We start from the raw sequence: 27,014 nt of genomic DNA, 5'->3' as shown, positions 1-27,014 counted from the left end.
TTCCCGCCCCCGCCGAATCTCCAGTGCCGGAGACTTCGGCAACCGGCGGGGGCGGGATTCACGCCAGCCCCCGGCGATTCTCCGACCCGACGGGGGGTCGGAGAATCTCGCCCACGATGTGGAGATGCCGGCATTGGACTGGGGTGAGCACAGTAAGAAGTCTTACAACACCAGGTTAAAGTCCAACAGGTTTGTTTCGAATCACCAGCTTTCGGAGCCCTGCTCCTTCCTCAGGTTGGACTTTAACCTGGTTTATAAGACTTTTAAAAATCTGTGTTGTCTTTCCTTGATTTCATTCCTCTGGAAGTGTTCAATGATGTTACGCTTATTTATAATCATGTTAACTATATTACTATGTTAAAATAATGATGCAAGTCAACAAGGTAGATGTATAGCTATCTGTGGATGGGAAAATGGAACAGAGTATATGATGATAAACTGCAAAAAGCTACTTTCAATTGAATGTATAATTTCTTTGCAATGGTTAATGTGTGGAATTGACTGCCATCTAGTGCACTATGGTGTCACAAAGCTATCGGGTAAATTATTGACCCGTTTACTTACAATTAACTGAAAGACAGAACCAAAAGTATGGGTAAGATGTTATGCATTATTAATGGTAATTTTTCAATACTTACAGCAATGTGACTTATTCAAGAATCCATGATTCTCTCAGCTTCTTCTGTAAGGCCCATATGATAAGTTTATACACGTATGATAAGATTATACAATTTTACAAATCCCACGACATTTATTGAAACAATTAATACAGCTGAAAACTAACATGCAGTCTTGGGACATTTTCCCATTTGATCTCCTGTTGTACAGGACCAAACTTTATGATGGGTGCCTTCACAGTCAGGATCTTATTGGTTTTGTATTACAGCAGACCATACAATGAACGCCTGGAACATTACTGTTTCATCTCTGTGGTTTTCATACATCCTGATCAGGGTCTCTACACCTATGGCAACAAAAGGAAATAATAGAGCACCAGAATAATTGTATATACAGTACTCCTGTCTGCTACCTGTTATCTTAGAATTTACAGTGCAGAAGGAGGCCATTCGGCCCATCGAGTCTGCACCAGCTCTTGGAAAGAGCATCCTACCCTACCCAAGCCCACACCTCCACCCTATCCCCATAACCCAGTAACCCCACCCAACACTAAGGGCAATTTTGGACACTAAGGGCAATTTAGCATGGCCAATCCACCTAACCTGCACATCTTTGGACTGTGGGAGGAAACCGGAGCACCAGGAGGAAACCCACGTACACATGGTGAGAACGTGCAGACTCAGCACAGACAGTGACACAAGCCGGGAATCGAACCTGGAACCATGGAGCTGTGAAACAATTGTGCTAACCACTGTGCTGCCATGCTGCCCATGCTGTTCTTAACTTCTTACCAGTTAGCAATGACAGGATATAATATTTCACTTTGTTGCCTTCAAAAAGAATTAAATAATGATAATTGTGTATAAATGTGTTAGACCTTTGAAATATAAAAGCAGTCTGCTGTCATGCTGGGTGCTTTCTCTTTAATACATTAAAATAAACAATTAATGAATTTCCTAATTCATAACAAGGATTTTAAAATTAATTTTAAGTCTAATTGGTTCATTGCCTAATACTAACATTTTTAAGTATTTTTCACATTTTTAAACTAATGTAGTCTTAATAAGTAATTACCTCATTTTACCCTGAAAATTCTGAGTTTTGCAATAGTGTCTTGGCTTCCACCATCAAATATCATAAAATTTAACTATGAATCCTTTGGTTCTTTGTTGCAGTATAATTGCCATATCCAATGTATCAAAATAAAGCTATCAAATTTGAATCAGTAAGTTTCTTCTTTTAATTTTTAATGCACACTTGGGATGTGAACTTTGCTGACAAATCCAGTTGGCTGGATTCTCCACTGCACGATGCCGATAGCGAGTTTCCTGATCTGGCAGAGAATGGAGTGTTGGCCAAAAAATGGGATCGGCACCTGGCGCCAATCCTGTTGCGATACTCCAGTCCCCCGCCAGCAGCAAGCTACACGTCTGTGCCGGCGGAAGCCCAATTCTCCAACCCCTCGTGGTGCTCCAGCCCTCTCAGCTGGGAATCATGCGGGCGGAATTAGTGCAAATATTTACAAGCAGGATCCAGGCACCATGCCTATTGAGGGAGAGCAAGGAGGTAAGCAAACGTTTTGGACTTGCTGGATGGGTGTATATCTTGGCCTCAGGGAGTAGCGGAAAAGGACTGGGTGGCAGGTCCGTGGATGTATGGTGTCCCCCTCAGAATCGGGGTGCCTTGGCTGAGACCCCCATTGCTGAATAAATACATATAAACTCACCCCCTAGCTGCAACTTACAGGCTCCTGGCTGCTGAGACTGCTGACTCCCACAGTATCTTGCAAATGTTCTGTGGGCTTTTGGTCATGTGGACTCCCACCCAGCCCACCATCTGGAGAGCCTCAAATCCCAGCAGTACCATCAAGGGATGGGTGTGGCCATGCTCAATCGCTGGCCCACCCAGTGACGTTCTCTGGATCTCTCCCCTCCCCCCTCTGAGGGTCATACCAGTATCGCCATAGGGTGTTGGGTCTGGGTTGGCAGTATCAGAGGGTCTTGTCCATGGGACAGAGGTGGATGATGACGACTTGCTGTGAGATGAGCTCTGCTGCTCCTCATTGTCTGACAAAGTCTGACTCCTGTCTTTCTGTCTTTAAGATAACATTCCACTATCCGCCTGGATGATCCCTGCATGATCCATAGCCATTTCCTCTCACGGGCCCATATATGTTTGGGTGGGGAGGAGCAGTTTGCCACGTCTTGGTGTGGGAGTAACAAAGTGTTTATGTGTCTGTACCCGGCAAACGTTTGGGTGCCAAGGGTGACGATGTGTCATCTTTTTCTGCCCGCTCCCCATGTCCCTCTGTGACTGGTTGAGATCAGGCAGCCTTTGGCCAATGCTCTCAATGCCCTCAACCATGACCCTTTGTGAATGGGCCAAGCTCTGAAGTGTCGCAGCAATGTCCATCTGCGCCCGGGACAGGTCAGCCTGTGACTGGGCTCTCCTGTCCTGCACATCAGCCATGGACAGCAGTGTTTCCAAGCCTTGGACGTCCTGACACATGGCCCTGACGTCTTGCCCCAGGCCTTCTAGCACGGACACCCCCTTTTCAGTGTTGGCCTGGGTGTCACGCATTGTCTTCACCATATCCTGTGCCTGAAGGCAGCTGGACACCTCCAGCTGGAGTTGTAGGTGCTGGAAAGTTGCTGACACCCCCTCTTGTAGATTCTGGCTCTGCTTCTGCAACAGTGATGGGAGCAACTTTTCCAGAAGCGCAACATCTGTCTGGGCAACAGCTGGACCCTGGGATCGGGCTCTCCAACCGGCCACTCCCTCAGGAGCCCCTGCCTCCACTTGATGTGCTGCAGCATATGTGTGGTGCTTACCATTGGGTGACCCAGGAGCCCAGTGATAGTCTCTGCGATGGTGGATGATGTGATAGCAGTGCCGAGACGCCGGTGTCTTCCCCAGAGTCGTGCTCCAGGGTCTGGATCGGGGGGTAACAACCCTGGGCGGCCCGGCTTTGTCTGCTGGGCGTCTGGCAAGTCAAAAGACATGGGGTGAGATCTTGGGAAGGACTGGTCAGTGGGAGAGGGTGACTGACTGGCTATAGGGACATCTGTGTTGCATTGGACTCTCACTTCTTTGGCTCCGGCTGACCCCCATGTCTCTCCCCGACCTCCCCCGCAGGTTTTCTCTGAGGCGGTGTGGACCTAAGATCTGTGGTGCGTTTTCTCCTCTTCTGGCACTCCTGCCGATTATGGGACACGTTATCCTTGGGGAGACAGAAAGGACAGAGTGAGATGCTGGGGCGTGACTTTAATGGGGGTTTTGTGCTGGTGGCATGCGTGTGCATGGTTCCTGACCAAAGAGGACAATACACGTGTTGGGATTTTGTGGAGGGTGGGTTGTAAGGGAGATGCAGGCAGGTGGGGTGTTGTTGGCCTCTCAGGGATTGGGGGAAGATGTGAGGAGTAAAGGACGGGAGTGATGCAAGGGTCATGTGTCAGGTGGTTATTCACCCAAGCTGCTCTAAGGAGGTTGTTGATCGTTTCATGGCATTGCATGCCAGTCCTCCCGGTGAGACTGGCAGCACTGCCAGCCCCTGGCACCTATTCCTAGGCATTGCTGAGAATAGTGGGCTTGAATTTCCACCCCACGCTGGGGAAGAGGGTGTCCCTCCTCTCAATGGCGTCCAGCATTCAGTCGATCTCCAACTGCAGGAACCTTGGAGCAGGACTTTTAGCAGCCATCAACCTGGCTGGAATGACAGTCTGTGGTGAGTGGAGAGATTAAAAGCTGCTCCAGCTTGTCAGGCTATTAACGCGATTCCCAAACCCAGTGAATCAGACGCCAGTGGGGCCTGGAATTGGTCGGGCAGCAGGTGAGCTGTGTGCTGGCCCATTTGCATTACCTGAATTTCTCCTGGCCGGTGCTCCTAGTGGGAGCGGCAGTTCCTGCGATTCTGCGGCAGCAGTTAGTCTCCAGAACGGAGACCCCAGCCCAGTATTTATTGCCCACCCTGAATTGCCCTGAGAAGATAGCCTGTGCAGTATGTGGCTACGTAGCAATTTATTGCAACAGCGTGCTAGACCACCTGAAATGGCAGTGAAGATTCAATCACACTCGTACATGATTTTGTTTCACTGAATGCAAGTTCCAAAACTACTATTGAACTCACATTCTCTGGATTGTTGGACGAATTACTGGTCCAGTAACGTGACCACAAAGCCACCATGCACAATGTGTTAGAAATGGTGGCGTAATGTAGGGGAAAGACGTACGCGAGGTGGCTCCAGCTAGAGCAGTCATTTTCAAAGGTGGGGTCACGACCCGGGGGTGGGTCGCGGAGCCATCCATCGCAGTATTCCCAATCACGGAAATTAAAGCCGCAGCAGCCAGCTTTTAAAAATGCTGGCTGTGAGCGACTTTAAAAATGATGTCCGCAACCGGCTTTAACAATGCAGATGCACTGCGCATGTGTGGCTGCTCATCAATGCGCAGGCCCAGAGCCCAGCGAGAAGCACTGCTCCCTCCTGATGTCAGCGCCATGACCCAGAAGAAGTTTTATTTTTTAATCCAATCAGTCATCCTGCCTGAAGCGAGGCAGAGAGCAGGTCACGCGCCTCGAACGCTGACCTCACGTGCTCTGGGCGCGATTGCGATTCCTCCATCTTGTCAGCAACAAACAAGCAACAGGAATGAAAAATTTAAAACGGATCATTTTGTAATAAAAGAGGGCCAGAGACACGAACAGGCCAGGGTCTCAAAATTAAACCCGCTGGTGGAGAGAGTAGCTCAGGAGAATTCACAACAGGACAAAGCAGTGCTGGTGTGAGCTGTTCAGGAGAGTCCACTACAGGACAAAGCAGTGCTGGTGTGAGCTGTTCAGGAGAGTCCACAACAGGACAAAGCAGTGCTAGTGTGAGCTGTTCAGGAGAATTCACAACAGGACAAAGCAGTGCTGGTGTGAGCTGTTCAGGAGAGTCCACAACAGGACAAAGCAGTGCTAGTGTGAGCTGTTCAGGAGAATTCACAACAGGAGAAAGCAGTGCTGGTGTGAGCTGTTCAGGAGAATTCACAACAGGACAAAGCAGTGCTGGTGTGAGCTGTTCAGGAGAATTCACAACAAGACAAAGCAGTGCTGGTGTGAGCTGTTCAGGAGAATTCACAACAGGACAAAGCAGTGCTAGTGAGCGCTGTTCAGGAGAGTCCACAACAGGACAAAGCAGTGCTAGTGTGAGCTGTTCAGGAGAATTCACAACAGGACAAAGCAGTGCTAGTGTGAGCTGTTCAGGAGAATTCACAACAGGACAAAGCAGTGCTGGTGTGAGCTGTTCAGGAGAGTCCACAACAGGACAAAGCAGTGCTAGTGTGAGCTGTTCAGGAGAATTCACAACAGGAGAAAGCAGTGCTGGTGTGAGCTGTTCAGGAGAATTCACAACAGGACAAAGCAGTGCTGGTGTGAGCTGTTCAGGAGAATTCACAACAAGACAAAGCAGTGCTGGTGTGAGCTGTTCAGGAGAATTCACAACAGGACAAAGCAGTGCTAGTGAGCGCTGTTCAGGAGAGTCCACAACAGGACAAAGCAGTGCTAGTGTGAGCTGTTCAGGAGAATTCACAACAGGACAAAGCAGTGCTAGTGTGAGCTGTTCAGGAGAATTCACAACAGGACAAAGCAGTGCTGGTGTGAGCTGTTCAGGAGAGTCCACAACAGGACAAAGCAGTGCTAGTGTGAGCTGTTCAGGAGAATTCACAACAGGACAAAGCAGTGCTGGTGTGAGCAGTTCAGGAGAATTCACAACAGGACAAAGCAGTGCTAGTGTGAGCTGTTCAGGAGAGTCCACAACAGGACAAAGCAGTGCTAGTGTGAGCTGTTCAGGAGAATTCACAACAGGACAAAGCAGTGCTGGTGTGAGCAGTTCAGGAGAATTCACAACAGGACAAAGCAGTGCTGGTGTGAGCTGTTCAGGAGAATTCACAACAGGAGAAAGCAGTGCTGGTGTGAGCTGTTCAGGAGAATTCACAACAGGACAAAGCAGTGCTAGTGTGAGCTGGTCAGGAGAATTCACAACAAGACAAAGCAGTGCTGGTGTGAGCTGTTCAGGAGAATTCACAACAGGACAAAGCAGTGGTAGTGAGCGCTGTTCAGGAGAATTCACAACAGGACAAAGCAGTGCTGGTGTGAGCTGTTCAGGAGAATTCACAACAAGACAAAGCAGTGCTGGTGTGAGCTGTTCAGGAGAATTCACAACAGGACAAAGCAGTGCTAGTGAGCGCTGTTCAGGAGAATTCACAACAGGACAAAGCAGTGCTGGTGTGAGCAGTTCAGGAGAATTCACAACAGGACAAAGCAGTGCTAGTGTGAGCTGTTCAGGAGAGTCCACAACAGGACAAAGCAGTGCTAGTGTGAGCTGTTCAGGAGAATTCACAACAGGACAAAGCAGAGCTGGTGTGAGCTTTTCAGGAGAATTCACAACAGGACAAAGCAGTGCTGGTGTGAGCTGTTCAGGAGAATTCACAACATGACAAAGCAGTGCTGGTGTGAGCTGTTCAGGAGAATCCACAACAGGACAAAGCAGTGCTAGTGTGAGCTGTTCAGGAGAATTCACAACAGGACAAAGCAGTGCTAGTGTGAGCTGTTCAGGAGGGTCAACAACAGGACAAAGCAGTGTTGGTGTGAGCTGTTCAGGCGAGTCCACAACAGGACAAAGCAGTGATAGTGTGAGCTGTTCAGGAGAATTCACAACAGGACAAAGCAGTGCTGGTGTGAGCTGTTCAGGAGAATTCACAACATGACAAAGCAGTGCTAGTGTGAGCTGTTCAGGAGAGTCCACAACAGGACAAAGCAGTGCTAGTGTGAGCTGTTCAGGAGAGTCCACAACAGGACAAAGCAGTGCTAGTGTGAGTTGTTCAGGAGAGTCCACAACAGGACAAAGCAGTGCTAGTGTGAGCTGTTCAGGAGAATTCACAACAGGACAAAGCAGTGCTAGTGTGAGCTCTTCAGGAGAATACACAACAGGACAAAGAAGTGCTAGTGTGAGCTGTTCAGGAGAATTCACAACAGGACAAAGCAGTGCTAGTGTGAGCTATTCAGGAGAGTCCACAACAGGACAAAGCAGTGCTAGTGTGAGCTGTTCAGGAGGGTCCACAACAGGACAAAGCGGTGCTAGTGTGAGCTATTCAGGAGAGTCCACAACAGGACAAAGCAGTGCTAGTGTGAGCTGTTCAGGAGAGTCCACAACAGGACAAAGCAGTGCTAGTGTGAGTTGTTCAGGAGAGTCCACAACAGGACAAAGCAGTGCTAGTGTGAGTTGTTCAGGAGAGTCCACAACAGGACAAAGCAGTGCCGGTGTGAGTTGTTCAGGAGAATCCTCAACAGGACAAACCAGTGCTAGTGTGAGCTGTTCAGGAGAATTCACAACAGGACAAAGCAGTGCTAGTGTGAGCTCTTCAGGAGAATACACAACAGGACAAAGAAGTGCTAGTGTGAGCTGTTCAGGAGAATTCACAACAGGACAAAGCAGTGCTAGTGTGAGCTATTCAGGAGAGTCCACAACAGGACAAAGCAGTGCTAGTGTGAGCTGTTCAGGAGAGTCCACAACAGGACAAAGCAGTGCTGGTGTGAGCTGTTCAGGAGAGTCCACAACAGGACAAAGCAGTGCTAGTGTGAGCTGTTCAGGAGAATTCACAACAGGACAAAGCAGTGCTAGTGTGAGCTGTTCAGGAGAGTCCACAACGGGACAAAGCAGTGCTAGTGTGAGCTGTTCAGGAGAATTCACAACAGGACAAAGCAGTGCTAGTGTGAGCTGTTCAGGAGAATTCACAACAGGACAAAGCAGTGCTAGTGTGAACTGTTCAGGAGAGTCCACAACAGGACAAAGCAGTGCTAGTGTGAGCTGTTCAGGAGAATTCACAACAGGACAACGCAGTGCTGGTGTGAACTGTTCAGGAGAGTCCACAACAGGACAAAGCAGTGCTAGTGTGAGCTGTTCAGGAGGGTCCACAACAGGACAAAGCAGTGCTGGTGTGAACTGTTCAGGAGAGTCCACAACAGGACAAAGCAGTGCTAGTGTGAGCTGTTCACGAGAGTCCTCAACAGGACAAAGCAGTGGTGGTGTGAGCTGTTCAGGAGAATTCACAACAGGACAAAGCAGTGCTGGTGTGAGCTGTTCAGGAGAATTCACAACAGGACAAAGCAGTGCCGGTGTGAGCTGTTCAGGAGAATTCACAACAGGACAAAGCAGTGCTGGTGTGAGCTGTTCAGGAGAATTCACAACAGGACAAAGCTGTGCTAGTGTGATCTGTTCAGGAGAATTCACAACAGGACAAAGCAGCGCTAGTGTGAGCTGTTCAGGAGAATTCACAACAGGACAAAGCAGAGCTGGTGTGAGCTGTTCAGGAGAATTCACAACAGGACAAAGCAGTGCTAGTGTGAGCTGTTCAGGAGAATTCACAACAGGACAAAGCAGTGCTAGTGTGAGCTGTTCAGGAGGGTCCACAACAGGACAAAGCAGTGCTGGTGTGAACTGTTCAGGAGAGTCCACAACAGGACAAAGCAGTGCTAGTGTGAGCTGTTCACGAGAGTCCACAACAGGACAAAGCAGTGTTGGTGTGAGCTGTTCAGGAGAATCCACAACAGGACAAAGCAGTGCCGGTGTGAGCTGTTCAGGAGAATTCACAACAGGACAAAGCAGTGCTGGTGTGAGCTGTTCAGGAGAATTCACAACAGGACAAAGCAGTGCTAGTGTGAGCTGTTCAGGAGAATTCATAACAGGACAAAGCAGCGCTAGTGTGAGCTGTTCAGGAGAATTCACAACAGGACAAAGCAGAGCTGGTGTGAGCTGTTCAGGAGAATTAACAACAGGACAAAGCAGTGCTAGTGTGAGCTATTCAGGAGAATTCACAACAGGACAAAGCAGTGTTAGTGTAAGCTGTTCAGGAGAATTCACAACAGGACAAAGCAGTGCTAGTGTGAGCTGTTCAGGAGAATTCACAGCAGGACAAAGCAGTGCTAGTGTGAGCTGTTCAGGAGAATTCACAACAGGACAAAGCCGAGCTGGTGTGAGCTGTTCAGGAGAATTCACAACAGGACAAAGCAGTGCTAGTGTGAGCTATTCAGGAGAATTCACAACAGGACAAAGCAGTGTTAGTGTAAGCTGTTCAGGAGAATTCACAACAGGACAAAGCAGTGCTAGTGTGAGCTGTTCAGGAGGGTCCACAACAGGACAAAGCAGTGCTGGTGTGAGCTGTTCAGGAGAGTCCACAACAGGACAAAGCAGTGCTAGTGTGAGCTGTTCAGGAGAATTCACAACAGGACAAAGCAGTGCTGGTGTGAGCTTTTCAGGAGAATTCACAACAGGACAAAGCAGTGCTGGTGTGAGCTGTTCAGGAGAATTCACAACATGACAAAGCAGTGCTGGTGTGAGCTGTTCAGGAGAGTCCACAACAGGACAAAGCAGTGCTGGTGTGAGCTGTTCAGGAGAATCCACAACAGGACAAAGCAGTGCTGGTGTGAGCTGTTCAGGAGAGTCCACAACAGGACAAAGCAGTGCTAGTGTGAGCAGTTCAGGAGAGTCCACAACAGGACAAAGCAGTGCTAGTGTGAGCTGTTCAGGAGAGTCCACAACAAGACAAAGCAGTGCTAGTGTGAGCTGTTCAGGAGAATCCACAACAGGACAAAGCAGTGCTGGTGTGAGCTGTTCAGGAGAGTCCACAACAGGACAAAGCAGTGCTAGTGTGAGCTGTTCAGGAGAATTCACAACAGGACAAAGCAGTGCTAGTGTGAGCTGTTCAGGAGAGTCCACAACGGGACAAAGCAGTGCTAGTGTGAGTTGTTCAGGAGAGTCCACAACAGGACAAAGCAGTGGTAGTGTGAGCTGTTCAGGAGAATCCTCAACAGGACAAAGCAGTGCTAGTGTGAGCTGTTCAGGAGAATTCACAACAGGACAAAGCAGTGCTAGTGTGAGCTCTTCAGGAGAATACACAACAGGACAAAGAAGTGCTTGTGTGAGCTGTTCAGGAGAATTCACAACAGGACAAAGCAGTGCTAGTGTGAGCTATTCAGGAGAGTCCACAACAGGACAAAGCAGTGCTAGTGTGAGCTGTTCAGGAGGGTCCACAACAGGACAAAGCGGTGCTAGTGTGAGCTATTCAGGAGAGTCCACAACAGGACAAAGCAGTGCTAGTGTGAGCTGTTCAGGAGAGTCCACAACAGGACAAAGCAGTGCTAGTGTGAGTTGTTCAGGAGAGTCCACAACAGGACAAAGCAGTGCTGGTGTGAGCTGTTCAGGAGAATCCACAACATGACAAAGCAGTGCTAGTGTGAGTTGTTCAGGAGAGTCCACAACAGGACAAAGCAGTGCCGGTGTGAGCTGTTCAGGAGAATTCACAACAGGACAAAGCAGTGCTAGTGTGAGTTGTTCAGGAGAATCCTCAACAGGACAAACCAGTGCTAGTGTGAGCTGTTCAGGAGAATTCACAACAGGACAAAGCAGTGCTAGTGTGAGCTCTTCAGGAGAATACACAACAGGACAAAGAAGTGCTAGTGTGAGCTGTTCAGGAGAATTCACAACAGGACAAAGCAGTGCTAGTGTGAGCTATTCAGGAGAGTCCACAACAGGACAAAGCAGTGCTAGTGTGAGCTGTTCAGGAGAGTCCACAACAGGACAAAGCAGTGCTGGTGTGAGCTGTTCAGGAGAGTCCACAACAGGACAAAGCAGTGCTAGTGTGAGCTGTTCAGGAGAATTCACAACAGGACAAAGCAGTGCTAGTGTGAGCTGTTCAGGAGAGTCCACAACGGGACAAAGCAGTGCTAGTGTGAGCTGTTCAGGAGAATTCACAACAGGACAAAGCAGTGCTAGTGTGAGCTGTTCAGGAGAATTCACAACAGGACAAAGCAGTGCTAGTGTGAACTGTTCAGGAGAGTCCACAACAGGACAAAGCAGTGCTAGTGTGAGCTGTTCAGGAGAATTCACAACAGGACAACGCAGTGCTGGTGTGAACTGTTCAGGAGAGTCCACAACAGGACAAAGCAGTGCTAGTGTGAGCTGTTCAGGAGGGTCCACAACAGGACAAAGCAGTGCTGGTGTGAACTGTTCAGGAGAGTCCACAACAGGACAAAGCAGTGCTAGTGTGAGCTGTTCACGAGAGTCCTCAACAGGACAAAGCAGTGGTGGTGTGAGCTGTTCAGGAGAATTCACAACAGGACAAAGCAGTGCTGGTGTGAGCTGTTCAGGAGAATTCACAACAGGACAAAGCAGTGCCGGTGTGAGCTGTTCAGGAGAATTCACAACAGGACAAAGCAGTGCTGGTGTGAGCTGTTCAGGAGAATTCACAACAGGACAAAGCAGTGCTAGTGTGATCTGTTCAGGAGAATTCACAACAGGACAAAGCAGCGCTAGTGTGAGCTGTTCAGGAGAATTCACAACAGGACAAAGCAGAGCTGGTGTGAGCTGTTCAGGAGAATTCACAACAGGACAAAGCAGTGCTAGTGTGAGCTGTTCAGGAGAATTCACAACAGGACAAAGCAGTGCTAGTGTGAGCTGTTCAGGAGGGTCCACAACAGGACAAAGCAGTGCTGGTGTGAGCTGTTCACGAGAGTCCACAACAGGACAAAGCAGTGCTAGTGTGAGCTGTTCACGAGAGTCCACAACAGGACAAAGCAGTGTTGGTGTGAGCTGTTCAGGAGAATCCACAACAGGACAAAGCAGTGCCGGTGTGAGCTGTTCAGGAGAATTCACAACAGGACAAAGCAGTGCTGGTGTGAGCTGTTCAGGAGAATTCACAACAGGACAAAGCAGTGCTAGTGTGAGCTGTTCAGGAGAATTCATAACAGGACAAAGCAGCGCTAGTGTGAGCTGTTCAGGAGAATTCACAACAGGACAAAGCAGAGCTGGTGTGAGCTGTTCAGGAGAATTCACAACAGGACAAAGCAGTGCTAGTGTGAGCTGTTCAGGAGAATTCACAGCAGGACAAAGCAGTGCTAGTGTGAGCTGTTCAGGAGAATTCACAACAGGACAAAGCCGAGCTGGTGTGAGCTGTTCAGGAGAATTCACAACAGGACAAAGCAGTGCTAGTGTGAGCTATTCAGGAGAATTCACAACAGGACAAAGCAGTGTTAGTGTAAGCTGTTCAGGAGAATTCACAACAGGACAAAGCAGTGCTAGTGTGAGCTGTTCAGGAGGGTCCACAACAGGACAAAGCAGTGCTGGTGTGAGCTGTTCAGGAGAGTCCACAACAGGACAAAGCAGTGCTAGTGTGAGCTGTTCAGGAGAATTCACAACAGGACAAAGCAGAGCTGGTGTGAGCTTTTCAGGAGAATTCACAACAGGACAAAGCAGTGCTGGTGTGAGCTGTTCAGGAGAATTCACAACATGACAAAGCAGTGCTGGTGTGAGCTGTTCAGGAGAATCCACAACAGGACAAAGCAGTGCTAGTGTGAGCTGTTCAGGAGAATTCACAACAGGACAAAGCAGAGCTGGTGTGAGCTGTTCAGGAGAGTCCACAACAGGACAAAGCAGTGCTAGTGTGAGCTGTTCAGGAGAATTCACAACAGGACAAAGCAGTGCTAGTGTGAGCTGTTCAGGAGAATCCACAACAGGACAAAGCAGTGCTAGTGTGAGCTGTTCAGGAGGGTCAACAACAGGACAAAGCAGTGTTGGTGTGAGCTGTTCAGGCGAGTCCACAACAGGACAAAGCAGTGCTAGTGTGAGCTGTTCAGGAGAGTCCACAACAGGACAAAGCAGTGCTAGTGTGAGTTGTTCAGGAGAGTCCACAACAGGACAAAGCAGTGCTAGTGTGAGCTGTTCAGGAGAATCCTCAACAGGACAAAGCAGTGCTAGTGTGAGCTGTTCAGGAGAATTCACAACAGGACAAAGCAGTGCTAGTGTGAGCTCTTCAGGAGAATACACAACAGGACAAAGAAGTGCTAGTGTGAGCTGTTCAGGAGAATTCACAACAGGACAAAGCAGTGCTAGTGTGAGCTATTCAGGAGAGTCCACAACAGGACAAAGCAGTGCTAGTGTGAGCTGTTCATGAGGGTCCACAACAGGACAAAGCAGTGTTGGTGTGAGCTGTTCAGGCGAGTCCACAACAGGACAAAGCAGTGCTAGTGTGAGCAGTTCAGGAGAGTCCACAACAGGACAAAGCAGTGCTAGTGTGAGCTGTTCAGGAGAGTCCACAACAAGACAAAGCAGTGCTAGTGTGAGCTGTTCAGGAGAATCCACAACAGGACAAAGCAGTGCTGGTGTGAGCTGTTCAGGAGAGTCCACAACAGGACAAAGCAGTGCTAGTGTGAGCTGTTCAGGAGAATTCACAACAGGACAAAGCAGTGCTAGTGTGAGCTGTTCAGGAGAGTCCACAACGGGACAAAGCAGTGCTAGTGTGAGCTGTTCAGGAGAATTCACAACAGGACAAAGCAGTGCTAGTGTGAGCTGTTCAGGAGAATTCACAACAGGACAAAGCAGTGCTAGTGTGAACTGTTCAGGAGAGTCCACAACAGGACAAAGCAGTGCTAGTGTGAGCTGTTCAGGAGGGTCCACAACAGGACAAAGCAGTGCTGGTGTGAACTGTTCAGGAGAGTCCACAACAGGACAAAGCAGTGCTAGTGTGAGCTGTTCACGAGAGTCCTCAACAGGACAAAGCAGTGCTGGTGTGAGCTGTTCAGGAGAATCCACAACAGGACAAAGCAGTGCCGGTGTGAGCTGTTCAGGAGAATTCACAACAGGACAAAGCAGTGCTGGTGTGAGCTGTTCAGGAGAATTCACAACAGGACAAAGCAGCGCTAGTGTGAGCTGTTCAGGAGAATTCACAACAGGACAAAGCAGAGCTGGTGTGAGCTGTTCAGGAGAATTCACAACAGGACAAAGCAGTGCTAGTGTGAGCTGTTCAGGAGAATTCACAACAGGACAAAGCAGTGCTAGTGTGAGCTGTTCAGGAGGGTCCACAACAGGACAAAGCAGTGCTGGTGTGAACTGTTCAGGAGAGTCCACAACAGGACAAAGCAGTGCTGGTGTGAGCTGTTCACGAGAGTCCACAACAGGACAAAGCAGTGTTGGTGTGAGCTGTTCAGGAGAATCCACAACAGGACAAAGCAGTGCCGGTGTGAGCTGTTCAGGAGAATTCACAACAGGACAAAGCAGTGCTGGTGTGAGCTGTTCAGGAGAATTCACAACAGGACAAAGCAGTGCTAGTGTGATCTGTTCAGGAGAATTCATAACAGGACAAAGCAGCGCTAGTGTGAGCTGTTCAGGAGAATTCACAACAGGACAAAGCAGAGCTGGTGTGAGCTGTTCAGGAGAATTCACAACAGGACAAAGCAGTGCTAGTGTGAGCTGTTCAGGAGAATTCACAGCAGGACAAAGCAGTGCTAGTGTGAGCTGTTCAGGAGAATTCACAACAGGACAAAGCCGAGCTGGTGTGAGCTGTTCAGGAGAATTCACAACAGGACAAAGCAGTGCTAGTGTGAGCTATTCAGGAGAATTCACAACAGGACAAAGCAGTGTTAGTGTAAGCTGTTCAGGAGAATTCACAACAGAACAAAGCAGTGCTAGTGTGAGCTGTTTAGGAGGGTCCACAACAGGACAAAGCAGAGCTAGTGTGAGCTCTTCAGGAGAGTCCACAACAGGACAAAGCAGTGCTAGTGTGAGCTGTTCAGGAGAGTCCACAACAGGACAAAGCAGTGCCGGTGTGAGCTGTTCAGGAGAGTCCACAACAGGACAAAGCAGTGCTAGTGTGAGCTGTTCAGGAGAGTCCACAACAGGACAAAGCAGTGCTAGTGTGAGCTGTTCAGGAGAGTCCACAACAGGACAAAGCAGTGCTAGTGTGAGCTGTTCAGGAGAGTCCACAACAGGACAAAGCAGTGCTAGTGTGAGCTGTTCAGGAGAATTCACAACTGGACAAAGCAGTGCTAGTGTGAGCTGTTCAGGAGAGTCCACAACAGGACAAAGCAGTGCTAGTGTGAGCTCTTCAGGAGAATACACAACAGGACAAAGCAGTGCTAGTGTGAGCTGTTCAGGAGAATTCACAACAGGACAAAGCAGTGCTAGTGTGAGCTGTTCAGGAGAGTCCACTACAGGACAAAGCAGTGCTGGTGTGAGCTGTTCAGGAGAGTCCACAACAGGACAAAGCAGTGCTAGTGTGAGCTGTTCAGGAGAATTCACAACAGGACAAAGCAGTGCTAGTGTGAGCTGTTCAGGAGAGTCCACAACAGGACAAAGCAGTGCTAGTGTGAGCTGTTCAGGAGAATTCACAACAGGACAAAGCAGTGCTAGTGTGAGCTGTTCAGGAGAATTCACAACAGGACAAAGCAGTGCTAGTGTGAGCTGTTCAGGAGAGTCCACAACAGGACAAAGCAGTGCTAGTGTGAGCTGTTCAGGAGAGTCCACAACAGGACAAAGCAGTGCTAGTGTGAGCTGTTCAGGAGAATCCACAACAGGACAAAGCAGTGCTGGTGTGAGCTGTTCAGGAGAGTCCACAACAGGACAAAGCAGTGCTGGTGTGAGCTGTTCAGGAGAATTCACAACAGGACAAAGCAGTGCTAGTGTGAGCTGTTCAGGAGAATTCACAACAGGACAAAGCAGTGCTGGTGTGAGCTGTTCAGGAGAATTCACAACAGGACAAAGCAGTGTTAGTGTGAGCTGTTCAGGAAGGTCCACAACAGGACAAAGCAGTGCTAGTGTGAGCTGTTCAGGAGAATCCACAACAGGACAAAGCAGTGCTAGTGTGAGCTGTTCAGGAGAATTCACAACAGGACAAAGCAGTGTTAGTGTGAGCTGTTCAGGAAGGTCCACAACAGGACAAAGCAGTGCTGGTGTGAGCTGTTCAGGAGAATCCACAACAGGACAAAGCAGTGCTGGTGTGAGCTGTTCAGGAGAATTCACAACAGGACAAAGCAGTGCTAGTGTGAGCTGTTCAGGAGAATTCACAACAGGACAAAGCAGTGCTAGTGTGAGCTGTTCAGGAGAATTCACAACAGGACAAAGCAGTGCTGGTGTGAGCTTTTCAGGAGAATTCACAGCAGGACAAAGCAGTGCTAGTGTGATCTGTTCAGGAGGGTCAACAACAGGACAAAGCAGTGTTAGTGTGAGCTGTTCAGGAGGGTCCACAACAGGACAAAGCAGTGCTAGTGTGAGCTGTTCAGGAGAGTCCACAACAGGACAAAGCAGTGTTAGTGTGAGCTGTTCAGGAGAATTCACAACAGGACAAAGCAGTGCTAGTGTGAGCTGTTCAGGAGAGTCCACAACAGGACAAAGCAGTGTTAGTGTGAGCTGTTCAGGAGGGTCCACAACAGGACAAAGCAGTGCTAGTGTGAGCTGTTCAGGAGAGTCCACAACAGGACAAAGCAGTGTTGGTGTGAGCTGTTCAGGAGAATTCACAACAGGACAAAGCAGTGCTAGTGTGAGCTGTTCAGGAGAATTCACAACAGGACAAAGCAGTGCTAGTGTGAGCTGTTCAGGAGAGTCCACAACAGGACAAAGCAGTGTTGGTGTGAGCTGTTCAGGAGAGTCCACAACAGGACAAAGCAGTGCTGGTGTGAGCTGTTCAGGAGAGTCCACAACAGGACAAAGCAGTGTTGGTGTGAGCTGTTCAGGCGAGTCCACAACAGGACAAAGCAGTGCTAGTGTGAGCTGTTCAGGAGAGTCCACAACAAGACAAAGCAGTGATGGTGTGAGCTGTTCAGGAGAGTCCACAACAGGACAAAGCAGTGATGGTGTGAGCTGTTCAGGCGAGTCCACAACAGGACAAAGCAGTGCTAGTGTGAGCTGTTCAGGAGAGTCCACAACAGGACAAAGCAGTGATGGTGTGAGCTGTTCAGGCGAGTCCACAACAGGACAAAGCAGTGCTAGTGTGAGCTGTTCAGGAGAGTCCACAACAGGACAAAGCAGTGCTAGTGTGAGCTGTTCAGGAGAGTCCACAACAAGACAAAGCAGTGATGGTGTGAGCTGTTCAGGCGAGTCCACACCAGTACAAAGCAGTGCTAGTGTGAGCTGTTCAGGAGAGTCCACAACAGGACAAAGCAGTGATGGTGTGAGCTGTTCAGGTGAGTCCACAACAGGACAAAGCAGTGCTAGTGTGAGCTGTTCAGGAGGGTCCACAACAGGACAAAGCAGTGATGGTGTGAGCTGTTCAGGCGAGTCCACACCAGTACAAAGCAGTGCTAGTGTGAGCTGTTCAGGCGAGTCCACAACAGGACAAAGCAGTGCTAGTGTGAGCTGTTCAGGAGAGTCCACAACAGGACAAAGCAGTGCTAGTGTGAGCTGTTCAGGAGAATCCACAACAGGACAAAGCAGTGCTGGTGCGAGCTGTTCAGGAGAATTCACAACAGGACAAAGCAGTGCTAGTGTGAGCTGTTCAGGAGAATTCACAACAGGACAATGCAGTGCTAGTGTGAGCTGTTCAGGAGAGTCCACAACAGGACAAAGCAGTGCTAGTGTGAGCTGTTCAGGAGAATTCACAACGGGACAAAGCAGTGCTGGTGTGAGCTGTTCAGGAGAATTCACAACAGGACAAAGCAGTGCTAGTGTGAGCTGTTCAGGAGAGTCCACAACAGGACAAAGCAGTGCTAGTGTGAGCTGTTCAGGAGAATTCACAACAGGACAAAGCAGTGATGGTGTGAGCTGTTCAGGAGAATTCACAACAGGACAAAGCAGTGATGGTGTGAGCTGTTCAGGAGAGTCCACAACAGGACAAAGCAGTGATGGTGTGAGCTGTTCAGGCGAGTCCACAACAGGACAAAGCAGTGCTAGTGTGAGCTGTTCAGGAGAATCCACAACAGGACAAAGCCGTGCTAGTGTGAGCTGTTCAGGAGAGTCCACAACAGGACAAAGCAGTGGTAGTGTGAGCTGTTCAGGAGAGTCCACAACAGGACAAAGCAGTGATGGTGTGAGCTGTTCAGGCGAGTCCACAACAGGACAAAGCAGTGCTAGTGTGAGCTGTTCAGGAGAATCCACAACAGGACAAAGCAGTGCTAGTGTGAGCTGTTGAGGAGAGTCCACAACAAGACAAAGCAGTGCTAGTGTGAGCTGTTCAGGAGAATTCACAACAGGACAAATCAGTGATGTTGCGAGCTGTTCAGGAGAATTCACAACGGGACAAAGCAGTGCTAGTGTGAGCTGTTCAGGCGAGTCCACAACAGGACAATGCAGTGCTGGTGTGAGCTGTTCAGGAGAGTCCACAACAGGACAAAGCAGTGTTGGTGTGAGCTGTTCAGGCGAGTCCACAACAGGACAAAGCAGTGCTAGTGTGAGCTGTTGAGGAGAGTCCACAACAGGACAATGCAGTGCTGGTGTGAGCTGTTCAGGAGAATCCACAACAGGACAAAGCAGTGCTGGTGTGAGCTGTTCAGGCGAGTCCACAACAGGACAAAGCAGTGCTAGTGTGAGCTGTTCAGGAGAGTCCACAACAGGACAATGCAGTGCTGGTGTGAGCTGTTCAGGAGAGTCCACAACAGGACAAAGCAGTGTTGGTGTGAGCTGTTCAGGCGAGTCCACAACAGGACAAAGCAGTGCTAGTGTGAGCTGTTGAGGAGAGTCCACAACAGGACAATGCAGTGCTGGTGCGAGCTGTTCAGGAGAATTCACAACAGGACAAAGCAGTGCTAGTGTGAGCTGTTCAGGAGGGTCAACAACAGGACAAAGCAGTGTTGGTGTGAGCTGTTCAGGCGAGTCCACAACAGGACAAAGCAGTGCTAGTGTGAGCTGTTCAGGAGAGTCCACAACAGGACAAAGCAGTGCTAGTGTGAGTTGTTCAGGAGAGTCCACAACAGGACAAAGCAGTGCTAGTGTGAGCTGTTCAGGAGAATCCTCAACAGGACAAAGCAGTGCTAGTGTGAGCTGTTCAGGAGAATTCACAACAGGACAAAGCAGTGCTAGTGTGAGCTCTTCAGGAGAATACACAACAGGACAAAGAAGTGCTAGTGTGAGCTGTTCAGGAGAATTCACAACAGGACAAAGCAGTGCTAGTGTGAGCTATTCAGGAGAGTCCACAACAGGACAAAGCAGTGCTAGTGTGAGCTGTTCAGGAGGGTCCACACAGGACAAAGCAGTGCTAGTGTGAGCTGTTCATGAGGGTCCACAACAGGACAAAGCAGTGCTAGTGTGAGCTGTTCAGGAGAATTCACAACAGGACAAAGCAGTGCTAGTGTGAGCTGTTCAGGAGAGTCCACAACGGGACAAAGCAGTGCTAGTGTGAGCTGTTCAGGAGAATTCACAACAGGACAAAGCAGTGCTAGTGTGAGCTGTTCAGGAGAATTCACAACAGGACAAAGCAGTGCTAGTGTGAACTGTTCAGGAGAGTCCACAACAGGACAAAGCAGTGCTAGTGTGAGCTGTTCAGGAGGGTCCACAACAGGACAAAGCAGTGCTGGTGTGAACTGTTCAGGAGAGTCCACAACAGGACAAAGCAGTGCTAGTGTGAGCTGTTCACGAGAGTCCTCAACAGGACAAAGCAGTGCTGGTGTGAGCTGTTCAGGAGAATCCACAACAGGACAAAGCAGTGCCGGTGTGAGCTGTTCAGGAGAATTCACAACAGGACAAAGCAGTGCTGGTGTGAGCTGTTCAGGAGAATTCACAACAGGACAAAGCAGCGCTAGTGTGAGCTGTTCAGGAGAATTCACAACAGGACAAAGCAGAGCTGGTGTGAGCTGTTCAGGAGAATTCACAACAGGACAAAGCAGTGCTAGTGTGAGCTGTTCAGGAGAATTCACAACAGGACAAAGCAGTGCTAGTGTGAGCTGTTCAGGAGGGTCCACAACAGGACAAAGCAGTGCTGGTGTGAACTGTTCAGGAGAGTCCACAACAGGACAAAGCAGTGCTGGTGTGAGCTGTTCACGAGAGTCCACAACAGGACAAAGCAGTGTTGGTGTGAGCTGTTCAGGAGAATCCACAACAGGACAAAGCAGTGCCGGTGTGAGCTGTTCAGGAGAATTCACAACAGGACAAAGCAGTGCTGGTGTGAGCTGTTCAGGAGAATTCACAACAGGACAAAGCAGTGCTAGTGTGATCTGTTCAGGAGAATTCATAACAGGACAAAGCAGCGCTAGTGTGAGCTGTTCAGGAGAATTCACAACAGGACAAAGCAGAGCTGGTGTGAGCTGTTCAGGAGAATTCACAACAGGACAAAGCAGTGCTAGTGTGAGCTGTTCAGGAGAATTCACAGCAGGACAAAGCAGTGCTAGTGTGCGCTGTTCAGGAGAATTCACAACAGGACAAAGCCGAGCTGGTGTGAGCTGTTCAGGAGAATTCACAACAGGACAAAGCAGTGCTAGTGTGAGCTATTCAGGAGAATTCACAACAGGACAAAGCAGTGTTAGTGTAAGCTGTTCAGGAGAATTCACAACAGAACAAAGCAGTGCTAGTGTGAGCTGTTTAGGAGGGTCCACAACAGGACAAAGCAGAGCTAGTGTGAGCTCTTCAGGAGAGTCCACAACAGGACAAAGCAGTGCTAGTGTGAGCTGTTCAGGAGAGTCCACAACAGGACAAAGCAGTGCTAGTGTGAGCTGTTCAGGAGAGTCCACAACAGGACAAAGCAGTGCTAGTGTGAGCTGTTCACGAGAATCCACAACAGGACAAAGCAGTGCTAGTGTGAGCTGTTCAGGAGAATTCACAACAGGACAAAGCAGTGCTAGTGTGATCTGTTCAGGAGAATTCATAACAGGACAAAGCAGCGCTAGTGTGAGCTGTTCAGGAGAATTCACAACAGGACAAAGCAGAGCTGGTGTGAGCTGTTCAGGAGAATTCACAACAGGACAAAGCAGTGCTAGTGTGATCTGTTCAGGAGAATTCATAACAGGACAAAGCAGCGCTAGTGTGAGCTGTTCAGGAGAATTCACAACAGGACAAAGCAGAGCTGGTGTGAGCTGTTCAGGAGAATTCACAACAGGACAAAGCAGTGCTAGTGTGAGCTGTTCAGGAGAATTCACAGCAGGACAAAGCAGTGCTAGTGTGCGCTGTTCAGGAGAATTCACAACAGGACAAAGCCGAGCTGGTGTGAGCTGTTCAGGAGAATTCACAACAGGACAAAGCAGTGCTAGTGTGAGCTATTCAGGAGAATTCACAACAGGACAAAGCAGTGTTAGTGTAAGCTGTTCAGGAGAATTCACAACAGAACAAAGCAGTGCTAGTGTGAGCTGTTTAGGAGGGTCCACAACAGGACAAAGCAGAGCTAGTGTGAGCTCTTCAGGAGAGTCCACAACAGGACAAAGCAGTGCTAGTGTGAGCTGTTCAGGAGAGTCCACAACAGGACAAAGCAGTGCTAGTGTGAGCTGTTCAGGAGAGTCCACAACAGGACAAAGCAGTGCTAGTGTGAGCTGTTCACGAGAATCCACAACAGGACAAAGCAGTGCTAGTGTGAGCTGTTCAGGAGAATTCACAACAGGACAAAGCAGTGCTAGTGTGAGCTGTTCAGGAGAGTCCACAACAGGACAAAGCAGTGCTAGTGTGAGCTGTTCAGGAGAATTCACAACTGGACAAAGCAGTGCTAGTGTGAGCTGTTCAGGAGAGTCCACAACAGGACAAAGCAGTGCTAGTGTGAGCTCTTCAGGAGAATACACAACAGGACAAAGCAGTGCTAGTGTGAGCTGTTCAGGAGAATTCACAACAGGACAAAGCAGTGCTAGTGTGAGCTGTTCAGGAGAGTCCACTACAGGACAAAGCAGTGCTGGTGTGAGCTGTTCAGGAGAGTCCACAACAGGACAAAGCAGTGCTAGTGTGAGCTGTTCAGGAGAATTCACAACAGGACAAAGCAGTGCTAGTGTGAGCTGTTCAGGAGAGTCCACAACAGGACAAAGCAGTGCTAGTGTGAGCTGTTCAGGAGAATTCACAACAGGACAAAGCAGTGCTAGTGTGAGCTGTTCAGGAGAATTCACAACAGGACAAAGCAGTGCTAGTGTGAGCTGTTCAGGAGAGTCCACAACAGGACAAAGCAGTGCTAGTGTGAGCTGTTCAGGAGAGTCCACAACAGGACAAAGCAGTGCTAGTGTGAGCTGTTCAGGAGAGTCCACAACAGGACAAAGCAGTGCTAGTGTGAGCTGTTCAGGAGAATCCACAACAGGACAAAGCAGTGCTGGTGTGAGCTGTTCAGGAGAGTCCACAACAGGACAAAGCAGTGCTGGTGTGAGCTGTTCAGGAGAATTCACAACAGGACAAAGCAGTGCTAGTGTGAGCTGTTCAGGAGAATTCACAACAGGACAAAGCAGTGCTGGTGTGAGCTGTTCAGGAGAATTCACAACAGGACAAAGCAGTGCTAGTGTGAGCTGTTCAGGAGAGTCCACAACAGGACAAAGCAGTGCTAGTGTGAGCTGTTCAGGAGAATCCACAACAGGACAAAGCAGTGCTGGTGTGAGCTGTTCAGGAGAATTCACAACAGGACAAAGCAGTGCTAGTGTGAGCTGTTCAGGAGAATTCACAACAGGACAAAGCAGTGCTAGTGTGAGCTGTTCAGGAGAATTCACAACAGGACAAAGCAGTGCTGGTGTGAGCTTTTCAGGAGAATTCACAGCAGGACAAAGCAGTGCTAGTGTGAGCTGTTCAGGAGAATTCACAACAGGACAAAGCAGTGCTAGTGTGAGCTATTCAGGAGAATTCACAACAGGACAAAGCAGTGCTAGTGTGAGCTGTTCAGGAGGGTCCACAACAGGACAAAGCAGTGCTAGTGTGAGCTGTTCAGGAGAATTCACAACAGGACAAAGCAGTGTTGGTGTGAGCTGTTCAGGAGAATTCACAACAGAACAAAGCAGTGCTGGTGTGAGCTGTTCAGGAGAGTCCACAACAGGACAAAGCAGTGTTGGTGTGAGCTGTTCAGGCGAGTCCACAACAGGACAAAGCAGTGATGGTGTGAGCTGTTCAGGTGAGTCCACAACAGGACAAAGCAGTGCTAGTGTTAGCTGTTCAGGAGGGTCCACAACAGGACAAAGCAGTGATGGTGTGAGCTGTTCAGGCGAGTCCACAACAGGACAAAGCAGTGCTAGTGTGCTGTTCAAGAGAGTCCACAACAGGACAAAGCAGTGCTAGTGTGAGCTGTTCAGGAGAGTCCACAACAGGACAAAGCAGTGCTAGTGTGAGCTGTTCAGGAGAGTCCACAACAGGACAAAGCAGTGCTAGTGTGAGCTGTTCAGGAGAGTCCACAACAGGACAAAGCAGTGCTAGTGTGAGCTGTTCAGGAGAATCCACAACAGGACAAAGCAGTGCTGGTGCGAGCTGTTCAGGAGAATTCACAACAGGACAAAGCAGTGCTAGTGTGAGCTGTTCAGGAGAATTCACAACAGGACAAAGCAGTGCTAGTGTGAGCTGTTCAGGAGAGTCCACAACAGGACAAAGCAGTGCTAGTGTGAGCTGTTCAGGAGAATTCACAACGGGACAAAGCAGTGCTGGTGTGAGCTGTTCAGGAGAGTCCACAACAGGACAAAGCAGTGCTAGTGTGAGCTGTTCAGGAGAGTCCACAACAGGACAAAGCAGTGATGGTGTGAGCTGTTCAGGCGAGTCCACAACAGGACAAAGCAGTGCTAGTGTGAGCTGTTCAGGAGAATCCACAACAGGACAAAGCCGTGCTAGTGTGAGCTGTTCAGGAGAGTCCACAACAGGACAAAGCAGTGCTAGTGTGAGCTGTTCAGGAGAGTCCACAACAGGACAAAGCAGTGATGGTGTGAGCTGTTCAGGCGAGTCCACAACAGGACAAAGCAGTGCTAGTGTGAGCTGTTCAGGAGAATCCACAACAGGACAAAGCAGTGCTAGTGTGAGCTGTTGAGGAGAGTCCACAACAAGACAAAGCAGTGCTAGTGTGAGCTGTTCAGGAGAATTCACTACAGGACAAATCAGTGATGTTGCGAGCTGTTCAGGAGAATTCACAACAGGACAAAGCAGTGCTAGTGTGAGCTGTTCAGGAGAATACACAGCAGGACAAAGCAGTGCTAGTGTGAGCTGTTCAGGAGAGTCCACAACAGGACAATGCAGTGCTGGTGCGAGCTGTTCAGGAGAATTCACAACAGGACAAAGCAGTGCTAGTGTGAGCTCTTCAGGAGAGTCCACAACAGGACAAAGCAGTGCTAGTGTGAGCTGTTCAGGAGAATTCACAGCAGGACAAAGCAGTGCTAGTGTGAGCTGTTCAGGAGAATCCACAACAGGAGAAAGCAGTGCTGGTGTGAGCTGTTCAGGAGAATTCACAACAGGACAAAGCAGTGCTAGTGTGAGCTGTTCAGGAGAGTCCACAACAGGACAAAGCAGTGCTAGTGTGAGCTGTTCAGGAGAATTCACAGCAGGACAAAGCAGTGCTAGTGTGAGCTGTTCAGGAGAATCCACAACAGGAGAAAGCAGTGCTGGTGTGAGCTGTTCAGGAGAATTCACAACAGGACAAAGCAGTGCTAGTGTGAGCTGTTCAGGAGAATTCACAACAGGACAAAGCAGTGCTAGTGTGAGCTGTTCAGGAGAATTCACAACGGGACAAAGCAGTGCTGGTGTGAGCTGTTCAGGAGAATTCACAACAGGACAAAGCAGTGCTAGTGTGAGCTGTTCAGGAGAATTTACAACAGGACAAAGCAGTGCTAGTGTGAACTGTTCAGGAGAGTCCACAACAGGACAAAGCAGTGCTAGTGTGAGCTGTTCAGGAGGGTCCACAACAGGACAAAGCAGTGCCGGTGTGAGCTGTTCAGGAGGGTCCACAACAGGACCAAGCAGCGCTAGTGTGAGCTGTTCAGGAGAATTCACAACAGGACAAAGCAGTGCTAGTGTGAGCTGTTCAGGAGAGTCCACAACAGGACAAAGCAGTGCTGGTGTGAGCTGTTCAGGAGAATTCACAACAGGACAAAGCAGTGGTAGTGTGAGCTGTTCAGGAGAATTCACAACAGGACAAAGCAGTGCTAGTGTGAGCTATTCAGGAGAATTCACAACAGGACAAAGCAGTGCTAGTGTGAGCTATTCAGGAGAATTCACAACAGGACAAAGCAGTGCTAGTGTGAGCTGTTCAGGAGAGTCCACAACAGGACAAAGCAGTGGTGGTGTGAGCTGTTCAGGAGAATTCACAACAGGACAAAGCAGTGCTAGTGTGAGCTGTTCAGGAGAATTCACAACAGGACAAAGCAGTGCTAGTGTGAGCTATTCAGGAGAATTCACAACAGGACAAAGCAGTGCTAGTGTGAGCTATTCAGGAGAATTCACAACAGGACAAAGCAGTGCTAGTGTGAGCTGTTCAGGAGAGTCCACAACAGGACAAAGCAGTGGTGGTGTGAGCTGTTCAGGAGAATTCACAACAGGACAAAGCAGTGCTAGTGTGAGCTGTTCAGGAGAATTCACAACAGGACAAAGCAGTGCTAGTGTGAGCTGTTCAGGAGTGTCCACAACAGGACAAAGCAGTGCTGGTGTGAGCTGTTCAGGAGAATTCACAACAGTACAAAGCAGTGCTAGTGTGAGCTGTTCAGGAGAGTCCACAACAGGACAAAGCAGTGCTGGTGTGAGCTGTTCAGGAGAATTCACAACAGGACAATGCAGTGCTAGTGTGAGCTGTTCAGGAGAATTCACAACAGGACAAAGCAGTGCTGGTGTGAGCTGTTCAGCAGAATTCACGACAGGACAAAGCAGTGCTAGTGTGAGCTGTTCAGGAGGGTCCACAACAGGACAAAGCAGTGCTGGTGTGAGCTGTTCAGGAGAGTCCACAACAGGACAAAGCAGTGGTAGTGTGAGCTGTTCAGGAGAATTCACAACAGGACAAAGCAGTGATAGTGTGAGCTGTTCAGGAGAATCCACAACAGGACAAAGCAGTGCTAGTGTGAGCTGTTCAGGAGAATTCACAACAGGACAAAGCAGTGCCAGTGTGAGCTGTTCAGGAGAAGCCACAACAGGACAAAGCAGTGATAGTGTGAGCTGTTCAGGAGAATTCACAACAAGACAAAGCAGTGCTGGTGTGAGCTGCACAGGAGAATCCACAACAGGACAAAGCAGTGCTGGTGTGAGCTGTTCAGGAGAATCCACAACAGGACCAAGCAGTGCTAGTGTGAGCTGTTCAGGAGAATCCACAACAGGACCAAGCAGTGCTAGTGTGAGCTGTTCAGGAGAATCCACTACAGGACAAAGCAGTGCTAGTGGGAGCTGTTCAGGAGAATTCACAACAGGACAAAGCAGTGCTGGTGTGAGCTGTTCAGCGGAATTCACAACAGGACAAAGCAGTGCTGGTGTGAGCTGTTCAGGAAAGTCCACAACAGGACAAAACAGTGCTAGTGTGAGCTGTTCAGGAGGGTCCACACCAGTACAAAGCAGTGCTAGTGTGAGCTGTTCAGGAGAGTCCACAACAGGACAAAGCAGTGCTGGTGTGAGCTGTTCAGGAGAGTCCACAACAGGACAAAGCAGTGCTAGTGTGAGCTGTTCAGGAGAATTCACAACAGGACAAAGCAGTGCTAGTGTGAGCTGTTCAGGAGAGTCCACTACAGGACAAAGCAGTGCTAGTGTGAGCTGTTCACGAGTATC

General features: G+C 49.3%; 1 protein-coding gene across 3 annotated transcripts in view; it reads right to left on the bottom strand.

Annotated features, from left to right (window-relative positions):
• Nucleotides 1–27,014, bottom strand: part of LOC140391460 (uncharacterized) — an 89,282-nt gene that overhangs the window by 35,911 nt on the left and 26,357 nt on the right. For 2 of the 3 annotated variants that reach the window (XM_072475968.1, XM_072475970.1), the window contains one exon: nucleotides 639–964. The exons of the other annotated variant lie outside the window; for it this stretch is intronic. The gene's annotated coding sequence lies outside the window, so the exon portion shown is untranslated. The remainder of the gene's footprint in view (nucleotides 1–638; nucleotides 965–27,014) is intronic. 3 annotated transcript variants of the gene reach the window in all.

Source organism: Scyliorhinus torazame, chromosome 15 (genome assembly GCF_047496885.1).
Source record: "Scyliorhinus torazame isolate Kashiwa2021f chromosome 15, sScyTor2.1, whole genome shotgun sequence".
Lineage (NCBI taxonomy): Eukaryota > Metazoa > Chordata > Chondrichthyes > Carcharhiniformes > Scyliorhinidae > Scyliorhinus > Scyliorhinus torazame.
This window is presented reverse-complemented; position numbering and strand designations above follow the sequence as displayed.